Genomic DNA, 13,419 nt, shown 5'->3' on the forward strand with positions numbered 1-13,419 from the left:
CATAATTTTTCCAATTTTTTTTATGCCTTTTATTTATTTTTTGTTAGTTTTTCCGGTTTTACCTTTATCTAAATAAGAAGTTCATGAAAAATTTCATTTTCATTCACTTTTTGTCATTTTCAGATCAAAAACGAGATGCGTTAAAAAAATCAAAATCAAAATCAAAATAATTGTTGAAAGTATTTCCAGCAAAATTTTTTAAAAAGATTTGCTAATAAGTGATATAAATAAAAACAACGATAAGTCTTAAATACCGACAAGTGGTAAAACACCGACGAGTGGTAAAAAAATTAACGATTAAAAAAAGAAAATTCCACTATTTTATAAAAAAAGCTTACAACTTGTATATAGAAAAAAAAAAATTCAAGTATAGTTCTTTGTTTTCTTTAGTTTTTTGAATTAGTGATGATCTTTTGTTTAATTATAAAAAAACGCACGAGAAATAAAAATTTGAGTTTGATATAAGGATTGTCCTATTACTCTATGCCTTGTGCAAAACTTCACGTTTCTGAGGCAAATCGGTGCCTTTTCGTATACAATACCTATAAAAATAATATTTGATTTGATACAAATTACTGTAAAATTAAAAAAAAATATGCATATATAATTTTGATTATGTTAAAAATGTATTGCAAATTATCTAGCAGCAAAAGAAAAAAACCTATCTACAAGACCATACCAAACATGTTGCGGGAAATCCATTTTGGTGTTTCCATCCCAATCATCTTTTCCATTCCAACTAATCTCTTTACCATAAACATCTGCATATATCCAGGTTGATAAATAAATACTATCTTTATCATCTTGATAAAAGAATGAAATATATTTGATAAATAAATAAAACGATGAAAATATTATCGAACTGTTGAAGTAATAAAATCAATAAAAAGGAATATATATATTGACTTACTAGTAAGTGAACCCCATGTTTTACCCTCTGATGAAATTTTTTCAGATGTAGTTATAAGAGAACCAGAAACTTATGGAAGCCGTTGATCAATACTTTTCCTACCAAACTTCCATTCATCAAATCTTTTAAGAAGAGTCACATCAATTTGTTTAGCATTAGTAGAAGATAGGTCATACTTCACAGGTGCAGAAAATACTCCTCCCCATCGACCTTTAGTAAAATATAATTTTGCGTTATTAAAAAAAATTGTAAATATTGCTAGCTTAGACATAAAAAGTTTCATTACCTAGTTCGTTAACCTATACATAAATTTATCTGCTTCGATTTTGTAACCATTCTTTAATTCATTGGCATACTTAAATATTGAGTAGTCGTTATAAAGATCTGGTTCATCATAATTTCTTTTCAATACATTTTCACTATTCCAGGTATTCGAATGTGAAGATACTACAGTATGCGACAAAAGTGTTTACATGTTTTTGAAAAATATTCTTTTTTAAAATAAATGATTGAAATACATGTTTATATATCAATATATATATACCAAAATAAAGGTAATTCATTGTAGTTTCATGTTTTGAGCCTGAATTTAAATGATTGAGAAGTGTTTATTGCAAATTATTTATTGAAACAAAATGTCAGATGTAAACAGTTTTTTTGCGATTTATGCTATTATTAATTTTAATGCGAAATTAATACTTTGTAGCTATATTTTTAATTTGTTTAAATAAAACATATCTCAATTAGTAATAAACGGTTTATTTAAACTTAAAATTCGTAATGTAAACAACAGAAAAATTATAATTGAAAGAATGAAGAAAGTGTCGAAAGAAATTGAAAATTTAGCTGTTCAGAAGTTTAAATCAGGATTTTCTCTTTGTGAGATAGGACGAGAACTTAATATATCTTATTGTTTAGTCTATAAAATTAAGAAGCGAAACGATATAGAGGAGAAATGCAACAAAAATGGACGCAAGAAAATTTTCACTACTCGAGATCAGAGAACAATTTCTAGATTAATCATGACAAATAAAGCAAAATCAGCACACGATGTAAAGAAACAATTAAATAATGCTCAAGGTACAGTGGTAAGTACTCGAACAGTGCAGAGAGAACTCAAGAGAATCGGATTCAAGGCAAAAAAGAAGATCAAGAAACCACTACTAACACCGAAACATTGTAAACAACGATTGGAATTTGCAAAGAAGTATGAAAACTGGACTTTTGCTGAGTGGAGTAAGGTGATTTGGACAGACGAAAGCAAGATTAACTTGATTGGCTCTGATGGCATTCGATATGTATGGAAAAAAGCTGGAGAAAGAATTTCTGATCGTGACTTTATTCCAACAGTAAAATATGGCGGCGGAAAGTTGTTGTTTTGGGGATGTTTCTCTTCGTCTGGTGTTGGTAAAATCGTAAAAATTGATGGAATAATGGACGCGAAACATTATATTGACATTTTAAACAATGGCTATTTGCCTAGTTTACGAGGATGGCGAAAGCAAATTCGTTCGACACTTTTTATGCAAGACAATGATCCAAAGCACAAGGCAAAAATCACATTAGAATTCCTAAATTCGAAGAAATTTAAGATTCTAGAGTGGCCTGCGCAAAGATTCTTCACAATAGACCAAAGATTCCCGATCTTAACCCGATCGAGAATCTTTGGTCTATTGTGAAGAATCGAGTTTATAATTATGAAACAAGAGCAGCCAGTCGACAAGAATTATGGGAACGAGTTGAGTATGTTTGGAGTTCGATAACTGTCGAAGAATGCAAGAAGTTGATTGGTAGCATGCCTGGGAGAATTGAAGCAGTCATTAGAAGTCGTGGAGGCTACACAAAGTATTAATTTCGCATTAAAATTAATAACAGCATAAATCGCGACAAAACTGTTTACATCTGATATTTTGTTTCAATAAATAATTTGCTTTAAACACTTCTCATTCATTTAAATTCAGGCTCAAAACATGAAACTACAATGAATTACCTTTATTTTGGTATATATATATTGATATATAAACATGTATTTCAATCATTTATTTTAAAAAAGAATATTTTTCAAAAACATGTAAACACTTTTGTCGCATACTGTATGTGTCCAGCCGCCACCATCACGTGTCATATCACAATAAACGTTTAATCTATGTTCAGATTTTGGTTCAATTGTGTAAATGCCATCATACAATGGTTGTCCTTGTTTTTCTAAAAGTCTTTTAACCGCCAGGCAAGATTCTGCAACTACAAAATTAATAAAAAATAAATAAATAAAAACAGATTTAAAAAAAGTTTTTTTAAAAACTGAACCTTCTTCTGTCAACATAGTAAAAATAAATTCTGCTCATTTAAATTTATTAATGTAAACTAAGCCAGATCCATTTCGTTTTTTAGAAAAAGACTACCTCACCGAGAGAAAACGCTCAGTTAATCTATGTACTACTTATGGCTATTTCAACATAGCCAATAACATTTTCATTTGTAATTGATAATTATTATACAAGCAACACAATTTAGTTCTCTCAAATTTGTTACTGCTGACCCAAAAAAAACGTTTTAGTTGGCCATATTTCGGCATCTTGTAGACATCAACGACCTATCGTGCCTATGATGACGTTGAATATGTTCAATGTTATCAGCCAACTTTGAGTATAAGTGTTAAAGTTGGCAACTAAGTGCTACAGTTAACAGCGGGTTTGCATAATGCATATTTTATTGGGGTTACCTTATGTTGGCCCACCTTTAGTGAAATGTTATAGGCGCATTGTTGGTCAAATAATAGTATGTATATATATATATATATATATATATATATATATATATATATATATATATATATATATATATATATATATATATATATATATATATATATATATATACATATATATATATATATATATATATATATATATATATATATATATATATATATATATATATATATATATATATATATATATATATATATATATATATATATATATATATATATATATATATATATATATAAGAGTATGGATTATGCCAGGAATCATTTTTTGAAGTATGATTTAAGAAGTAAAGATGAAAAAAAATATTCATGGAATGCGAGTGCTCAGATTGAGGGTAAAGAGAGTAGGAAAAAATTGGCATGATCAAGGGGAAAACAAATGGGCAAAATTCCAAAGAAAATATCAAGGAGATGGTGTTCTCTATTAGTGGACTATTCATGAGCCATTTGCCAGTGAGCGGTTGGTTGCGTGTTGCCTGCAGTCTTATTAAGCAGAAGGCAATTTCTTTGACAAATAGGGTGAAACATGTGTTTGAGGAGGTACCAGAAAAGGTGAAAGTAAAATAAACCTGCTCCTGGAGATTGGGAAGTGAGAAGTTGCAAAGGAAAAGTGTGGGTTGATGCCAGTTTCTTGGCATTAGGAGCTCTAGTCCAAATTGGTGGAGTCACCGTTGAAGGCACAAGATAGTTGCGCAAGGACCGATCTGAAGTTTAAATAAATATGGCAGAATTAGATGCCATTTGGCATAGTATCAATATGGCGTTGAAACAGACTGCAATTTTACACAGACTCAGTGGCAGTTATTCATTGGATCTCTTATGCCTTGAGAGGGAAATCTTGACTAAAGTCAAAAGCATCAAGCAATATGTTAATACGACAGAAAGTTAACGTGCTTCAGAAATTGTTGACGATTACAACTTGGAGATCAATGTAAAGCTGAAATTATCCTAAGACAACTTAGCTGATTCATTAACTAGAGTAACAGGTCAGTAGATGAGAATGTTGAAACTTGACAGCTCCACTAATTGTGCTGGAATCAAATAAGAAATAATAGAAACAAATGAGAATTAAATGTCGGAAATACACCAACAGAAAGGACAATTTGGAGCCAGATGAATATTATGCTTTGTAAGGAAAAAGTATTGGAATGCAACAAGAGATTCACGCAAAATAATTCAAAAGTGTGAATTGTGTTAATCAATAAAACTATTAAGCAAATAGTGGAGAGATCAAGAATCTCTATAGCGGAGGACGTATTTGGTATAATGTCTTGATTAACGAAACTGGAGTGAGCCCAATGGACAAACTGCATAACTATAAGGGAAGGCTTAAAAGGTTGGATCAAAAAATTGACATGTCATAGAGGAGGTAAAAAATTCTCAAGTTAAGAAACTTGAAAGTCTGGTACTGGTTTTCTTGTATTACCAAGCAGTCAGCATCACTAAAGATCTATTAGATCAAGTGGTCGAGATGGACAGGATCCTATGCCATGTTAAGCATATAAAATCAAAGCATGAATTGCAGATCAACCAAATGAATGAATCAGAATGGGGATAAGGCTATAAGAAATGGCGAGGATGATGCTGAAAACGTTGAAAATGTGGATGCAAATAAAGCATTGAATGAAAATGCAGATCAACGGTTAACAGAGAGAATCAGGATACCATAGCTGCCCTACGCCAAAGTAATTGAGAAAGGCCGGTGCCTCTAAAAATTTCCAAAAACTGTTGCACTTGAATGTGATCCATTAGAATCAAGAAATGTAACTGCATTGTCGAATGTACTAAAACATTCTCTAAATCCATTAGCCGACAAGAATATACGAATGATCTGTTGTGGAAATTAAAAGAACATTTTTTTGTTGTTGAAGAAATCTTCCTCATATTCTTCACATTATTGTAATTTTTTTGTAAAAAACCTACATTTCTTTAACAGGGTGGCCACACTTTTTTTGTCTGAAAAAATTAGGATAATTTAGGAGATTTTTTTAAGGTTTTTAATGAGATTTACCGGGAAACTTGAAAAAAAAGGAATAAAAATCTTAGGAGATTTTAGGAAAAGAAATGGCATTAAAATATTTTTATTTTATTTAAAAACTGTAAGAATGTCTAGCTAAGATGAAATAAGGGCCTAAATACTATTATTTAAAATAATCTAACATCTCTAAACACACAAATATACACTGCACGACATAATGATTAGACACCCCAAAAAGATTTATAAAACTCGTTAAAAATAAATTTTAACAAATTTATTTTTAACATAACTCGCATTTTTTTTAAAAAAAACTTTAAAAAAAAAAATGTTTTCGCGCTGAAAAAATTTGAAAATTTTTTTCAGTGCGACAAACATTATAAGACAGTTTTACAAAAACGTCTTATAATGTTTGTCGTTTTTAACGTTTATAACGTTATAAACGACATGTTAAACGTCTTATAACTTCTTATTGTGGGTAATTAAGAATATTCATTTGATCTAAACACCACAGACAATTATTTAACTGTAAAATTTTGTGAACTGTCAAAAATTTAGTTTAGGTTTTTTTTTAACAAGTATAAAATAACAAATTAATTAATAATGGATCGCTGCACCGTTGAGCTCAGATGAGAAAAAAGTGCTCTCTAACTTATCGAAAATGGGTCACTCCGTTAGTTACATGGCTAGAGCTATTGGATGCAGCCGAACTATGAATAAAAACTACATTATTAGTCCTCATATGTATCGAATTAAAAAAAAGTCCTGGACGTCCATCAACATCAAGTGACCGTGATAGGCGAAGGTTGTCGAGACAAGCTTCAAGTTCTTTATTAACTGCACGTCAAATTGCTGCAGAAGCAGGTGCGATTGCTAATTTACGTACAGTTCAGAGAGTTATTCATGATGCTTTTCACCTTTCGCGCAAAAAACTTCAGCGAAAACCATCTTTGACAACAAATCACATAAACAATCGAATAACTTTTGCAAAGGACCACATAACATGGAAAGAAGAGTGGCAACAAGTAGTATTTTCTGATGAAAAACAATTTTGTCTTGATGGGCTGGATAGATGGAATTATTATTTTCACGATTTGCGTAAAGAACCAGTAACACAGCAACAACGCCAAATGGGTAGTATTGGTGTAATGATTTGGTGTGCGATTTTGGTTGTGCAATCATGGTAAATCAAAAATTCATTTTATTGACGGAAAAATGAAAGCTAAGGATTATCTTTTAATTGTTAAAGAATTTTTAATACATGAAGCATCTGTAATAGGAAGTGAAAATTTTGTTTTTCAGCAAAATAATGCGTTCATACAACTAAGAGAGTAAAGGAATATTTCAACAGCGGTAAAATTGAAAAATTGAAGATCTCCAGACCTGAACATTATTGAGAATGCTTGGGCACAGCTGTCACATATAGTGTTTAAAGTGGTAAATAATATAGTTCGCTAGCAGACTTGAAACTATCCATCGCATCTGCATGGGATGCAATTGACATTTCATACATAAAAAGTTGTATGATTCTTTACCTTCTAGAATGATTGAAGTGATTCAAAAAAATGGTAAAAGTACCCACTATTGATTGTTTAGAATTGAGACGTCTTTTTATGTAAATGACAATTTATGTGAATTTTTTCCAAAAGTGTTTTATAATTTTGTCGCAAGAAACAGTTTTTTTTTTAATAAAAAGCGAGTTAAGTTTAGGCTAAAATTTTTAAAACGTTGTTTAGACTTGTAATCCTTTTGCTCTCATTTACTCTCAAAAATCATTAAAATACACAGCCAATATCAAAAACTAAACTTTATACTTCATATTATCCATTCATACAAAAAATCAAATCAAAAAAAAAAAAAAATTGCAAAACTTCAATGGTTCAAAAACAGTCTAAATCTCTTGTCAATAAGTACTTTTTTTGCTGCTGTAATTTTTTCTAGTAAGTCCTGCTTTTACGAGACAACCCTCTTTTGTGCATAAGATTTTAGAATGGTCGAATTAATTTCTATCAATGATTTCCGCTTGCAATGCATCAATGATTTCCGCTTGCAATGCATACTCATCTGCATCATATCTGAGCTGAAGTATGGTACCTGTGTACAAAAGGGTGTGGACTTGTTCATAATAATAGTAATCTCTTTAATAAAATTTTTCATTTTAGTATCACGGTCAGTTTTTAAGGCCTTCAGGGACTTCTCATTCTGACTAAAGTATAGCTTTCGTGCATCCTTGACATGCTCCATAAGTTTAGTTTTCATAGCTAATTGGGATGATTTTGTTTTCAATGCACATGTGGTCATGTACAATTCATTGTACAAAAATAGTATCAGTTAGTATATTATTATCCAAAGTTGGTCGTTTATACTAAATCTATGCTCTACTTGTGCTTGGCCATGGGTCAATATTAGTAACAATTGGTAAATTTTCATTAAGCTCTTGAATCTTGAAACATCTGTATATTGAACCAAAAAATAATCTAATCTATCACTTTCTTTTTTGATCCCAAGAAATTTCTCCTTGTTCACTTTCACAACAGTAGTTAAAAATTGCAAATACTGCAATTTGGCTTGATAAGCAACTAATTTCACCATCAACTAATCAATATAAAGTTCACACATCTCATGAGATTCCACCATGTACAAAGGTGATAAACATAATAAGCACTTTTTTCAACTATACGTTTGCACATTGTAACTAAAAACTGTTGAACAATGATGAACAATAATGAAAATAAATGATGCACAAATATATAATTTTAAAATTATATATTTTTGCATCAGTAACATTTTTTCTAGATTTCAGTTGCTGCAACTCATATTTTATTCCGAACCCAAGATCAATATTTGTGACCAACACTTGATTTTTGACATCACTGATATCAACTTTTAATAATTTTAAAGTTGTGGATGCTTCAGATAAAACTTCTTTTCTCATTAACTTTGATAAAAATAGCCTCAGTAAATTCTCAAGTGTTTCCAAAAGAAAAGGTTTCATGGTATTGTCGGTTTGGAAATCTAACAAGAAAGAATTTAACAATTTAGCAGTTTCTTTAAAAAATTGCAACTTTATAGGGACTATCACATTTTTAAGAAAAGCTTTCATAAAGAAAGGTATTCATAACATTTTCAATCCAATGATGGCTACAGAAATGTAGAGCATAGTCTGAAGACTGAGCTTGAGTAAGATTTTCTAAATTAGCATGACGGGGAGGGCTCTCATGGAATATCTTATACAACGAAGACAGCATTTTGTTCAATTTCCATTCTGAAGCAATTATACCTCTCTTGAATGAACAGTGCATTGTTTGAAGGCTGCATGATCCAAATGATACTAACTGACTGAGTTTACATTCACTTCTCTTAGCATTCAAATTAGAGTGGAAAGACATTAACATTTGGACCATCCATAGAAACATGGAGCATTTTATCTTCTTCTAAACCACTCATGCATTTACGGAAGTTTATCATAATATCGACAGCAGCAGTTTTTTTCAAGAATTTAAAGTTGTAATATTTTGTTTTTACTATCTCTAATGAGGAGTCCCAATATCTTACACGCAAATCCATCTGACTCTTCTTGAGAACTTGGTTGTAAAATTTGTTGTAAAACTTGGTTGTAAAAATTTGTTGTAAAACTTGGTTGTAAAATTTCTTGAGAACTTGGTTGTAAAATTCATTAAATTGGCAAACAAACTGATCAAGCTCTGATAATGTCTCACACAAATTTTTCCTTAAAACATGGTGCAACTCCAAAGCACACAAGACAAGTACACTTAGTTCTACCACAAGAAAATTGTTTAGCTATTTGACTATCACTAAGCATTGCGGTAAAAAATTCAGATTTTTTTGCACTTGATCGAAAAGAATGTTTTGAAAGCACAACATCAACTGTCTACATTATCTCTGTTTTCTTTGCTAACTGTGACTCTGCAACAAATACAATAAAAGTTCTCTGTGGACTCAGTGCCGCATTTGGGCTAGTTGGTGGTTCTACAACAGTTTTTATTGCATATTTATCACAGACAGGCATACGTTGCTTATGTTTATTACCATAAGCGTATTTTTCCAATGCCTTTGTACCCAGACCTACAACAGATATAACTTTCAAACATACCTTACTTTTTGTCGAATACAAATTATTGGGACATTTTTGTACCCATTGTTTATAATTATTGTCATTTTACCAATGACTTTGAAATTTAGTTTTTTATTTGACTAAAATTTTCTATTCTAAAAATACAAAAATATTTAGGTTAACTTAATTAAAATAAAAATGTGAATAAAAATAATTTTAATTCCCAGAATTGCCACTTACAGAAATAAGAAAAAAGTAGAGCTAGAAATTAGAATAAAAAATTATTATTTGAAAATATAAAAACTTATGTACCCGGTATTAAAAACTTACATTTTTTGCACATTATGGCAGGGCAAAGTTGAAAAAAATAACAGATCACAAAATTTTTCATAATAAAAACATAAAAAAATGTAATACAATTTTTTCATAATATATTAAATATATGCGTACATAGATAAATAAATAAAATGAATATGTGAAAAATATATATTTTGCAAATATGTAAAATATGTTATAAAAAATTTTCAAAACAAATGCTGTTAAATATATAAGGTAAGTGTGGGTAGAAAGGCCCGGCGGGTAATAAGGCCCACTAATCCAAACTTAGGGAAAAAATAAATTGTGAAACTTTTTTTCGACATTAAAATATTAGAGTTATCTGGTTTTATCACTTGCAGCAAAAAAAAAATCAGCATTTCTTTACATTTTCATTTTTTTAGGTGGGCCTTAATACCCATACTTACCTTATTTATACCATTAAAAAAATATAACTTAAGTGTACACAGTGTACAGCTTTGGCGCAACTGGTGACTCAATTATTATTTGTAATAATAGTAATGTTTATAATAGTAACTAACCCTTCTTTGATATCATCTATAACAGAAAAAAAATTAGAAAAAGCCTGTTGCAAGTGTAAACCACTCAAGTGTGAAACCAAGAATGTTAAAAATTGGCTCAATTATATCAAGACTTTATTATTGTCAACAGTGTCAATAATAAAGGCAATTAAATCTTTTACCCTCTTTTACCCACACACACACACACACACACACACACACACACACACACACACACACACACACACACACACACACACATAAACACACACACACACGCACACACACATAAACATTTAAAAAAATTAACTGAAAAATTTACTTCAACAAAAATGCTTTTATGAAATTTGTGACTATGAAAACCATATTTTAGTGGAACTAAACTATTTATTCAAACTCAATGTTTTTTTCATTTAAAAAAACACATTGATATTCTCTCAGTTTGTAGATACTTAGTTATTCTTTAGCTTATGAAAAAAATATGATTCTGAAATAAGGTGCAGCTAGATGATAAGTTTAAAGACAGTTTTTTAGATATTTATTATACAGCATCACTATTGACACAAATATTTATTATATAGTTTCACTATTAACATGCATCTGGCACATGCAAGGTGACAAATCTTTTTACCTCGTTTGTGTCCTGTCAACCTTTCTAGATATAAAAATTGCTCCTAAGTTGAATACATCTGGGAAACAAACAACATTACACTAAATTATTGTTGTTTTTTTCTCCCAGGCAGAATATTTTTCATGCATATAAACAGCCCCTTAGAACAATGTTATATATTCGTTTTACAAAATTTGTCCGTGTTTTATTTTTTTTATTATTATAAATATTCATTTAAATGCAGTTTTCAGAATTAATGTAATAAAATAAATAGTTTGAAGTGATTTTAAGAATTTCAAAAGTAAAAATTTGTTTTGATACTGTTTTATGATTTTGATAATATCAAAATAATTCAATGCAAATAATAGAGACTCGAAAATGAAATATTGCTTCAGTGCCATTTTTAAAATTTTGATCGCATAAAAATTTTTCTATACAAATCATAGAGATTTGAAAGTGATAAAATGTTTCGGTGCCATTTATAGAATTTCAATAATATAAAAATATTTTGATACAAAATATCGAGTTTTGAAAGTTAAAAATTGTTTCAGAAAATTATCGATAATGTAGATATATTTTAATACAATTTTCAAAGTTTCGAAAACGAAAAATAATTTTTGAGCTATTTTTAGGATTTTGACACTTAAAAAATGTATCGATAGATTATCGTGAATTTCGTAAAGCAAAATTTATTTCGGTTCAAAATTAAGTAGTTAGAAATTGTTTCAAACATTTCTAAAACAAAAATAGAGTTTTGAAAAGTTTTTTTTTAATCGAAAACTCAACTTTTGCAAAAGTGAACAACCCTAGTAATTCAGGAAAAAAATATATTAAAAAAATAACTACCAAACATGATGATTGACAGCATTTTGGATTATCTAAATGACTGCATTGTGCGCTGGCTTTCAAAACACAGTTATGTGGCTCGCAACAATAATCACCATTTCTTTGACACATCTAAAGATTAAAGGCATATATTAAAAATACATTGAGTAAATAAACTTTAAGTCCATACATAAAAACTTTAAAAATTAAGTTTAGAAGACACATATATATGTATATATATATATATATATATATATATATATATATATATATATATATATATATATATATATATATATATATATATATATATATATATATATATATATATATATATATATATATATATATATATATATATATATATATATATATATATATATATATATATATATATATATATATATATATATATATATATATATATATATCAGAGTGATGAATTTTATACAACCTCATTTCCCTGTATCATAATTTGATGAGCTTTCATTTAAGATTAAATAAAATATTGCATTCCAGACAATTTGATAAAAAAACCTCCCACACACAAAATTTTATTTATTAGCTTTTTGGCCAAATTTTTGAAGTCACTGTAAGCAGATACAAAATTGAACACAAGCTGTAGAGTCACACGCATATAACATTATATAGGATCATCAAACGCACAAAGAAGTCAAATATTCACAATAATGTCATTAGAGAGGATAAATCTCAGTGGGAGGTTGTGCTTGTTGTGGCAGGAATAGTGCAATTCTTGCATAACTTTGATGGCACGCTTGCGGCTCTAGTTGCTTTGGGCAATGTTGATTGGAGAGTCATCTGTTTTCCAGTGGGTTTTCGAGCAATTGAGAGCTTTTGGGTAGTCATTCAGAGCTTTAATAGTTCTTCAAATCTTGAACACGGAACAATTGACTGCTGAACCAATGGTCAGCCCATAAGTAAGAAATAAATGAACAGAATTTACGCAACCTGATCCGGGTTTCTAGCATCAGAATAAACGCAAGAAGGGCTAGAATGATACGAGAGTTCCAGCTTGCATTGCTGATGTTTGGGATCTGTTTAAAATTCACAAAGGGGATCACATTCCTCTCAGTTAAGTGACAGAAGACACAAGTGAGGTGGTAGAGAAACTTCATGTCACCTCTCCAGCTGCCTCTTTCCTTAATCTCAGTTTTACCGTTGCTGAAGGCTGCTTCCAATTTATCGTATTTGCTCATCAAATCCTGCACAAAGAAATACTCAATGTTTGGTGATTTAGTCGACCCTTGGAGCTCATCGTCCATGACAACGCAAAGAATACGGTCTAGCACATGGTGCTGGCAACTGATGAACTTGGGTTTGGGGTGATCTTTCTCTTCGAACATTTGCTGTAGCCGAACAACAACGCCTGTCTTCTTGCCGGTATTCATGTTTATTGT

At 30.0% G+C, this 13,419-nt stretch overlaps 1 long non-coding RNA gene across 1 annotated transcript; it reads right to left on the minus strand.

The window, feature by feature from the left end:
• Window positions 1–674: 674 nt before the first annotated feature.
• Window positions 675–1,207, minus strand: LOC136076542 (uncharacterized). Its single transcript, XR_010636357.1, has 3 exons — window positions 1,197–1,207; window positions 911–1,120; window positions 675–803 (listed from the first exon to the last, which is right to left on the minus strand). It is a non-coding gene; the product is annotated as an uncharacterized LOC136076542 (long non-coding RNA).
• Window positions 1,208–13,419: the final 12,212 nt, after the last annotated feature.

This window comes from Hydra vulgaris, chromosome 02 (assembly GCF_038396675.1).
Source record: "Hydra vulgaris chromosome 02, alternate assembly HydraT2T_AEP".
NCBI lineage: Eukaryota > Metazoa > Cnidaria > Hydrozoa > Anthoathecata > Hydridae > Hydra > Hydra vulgaris.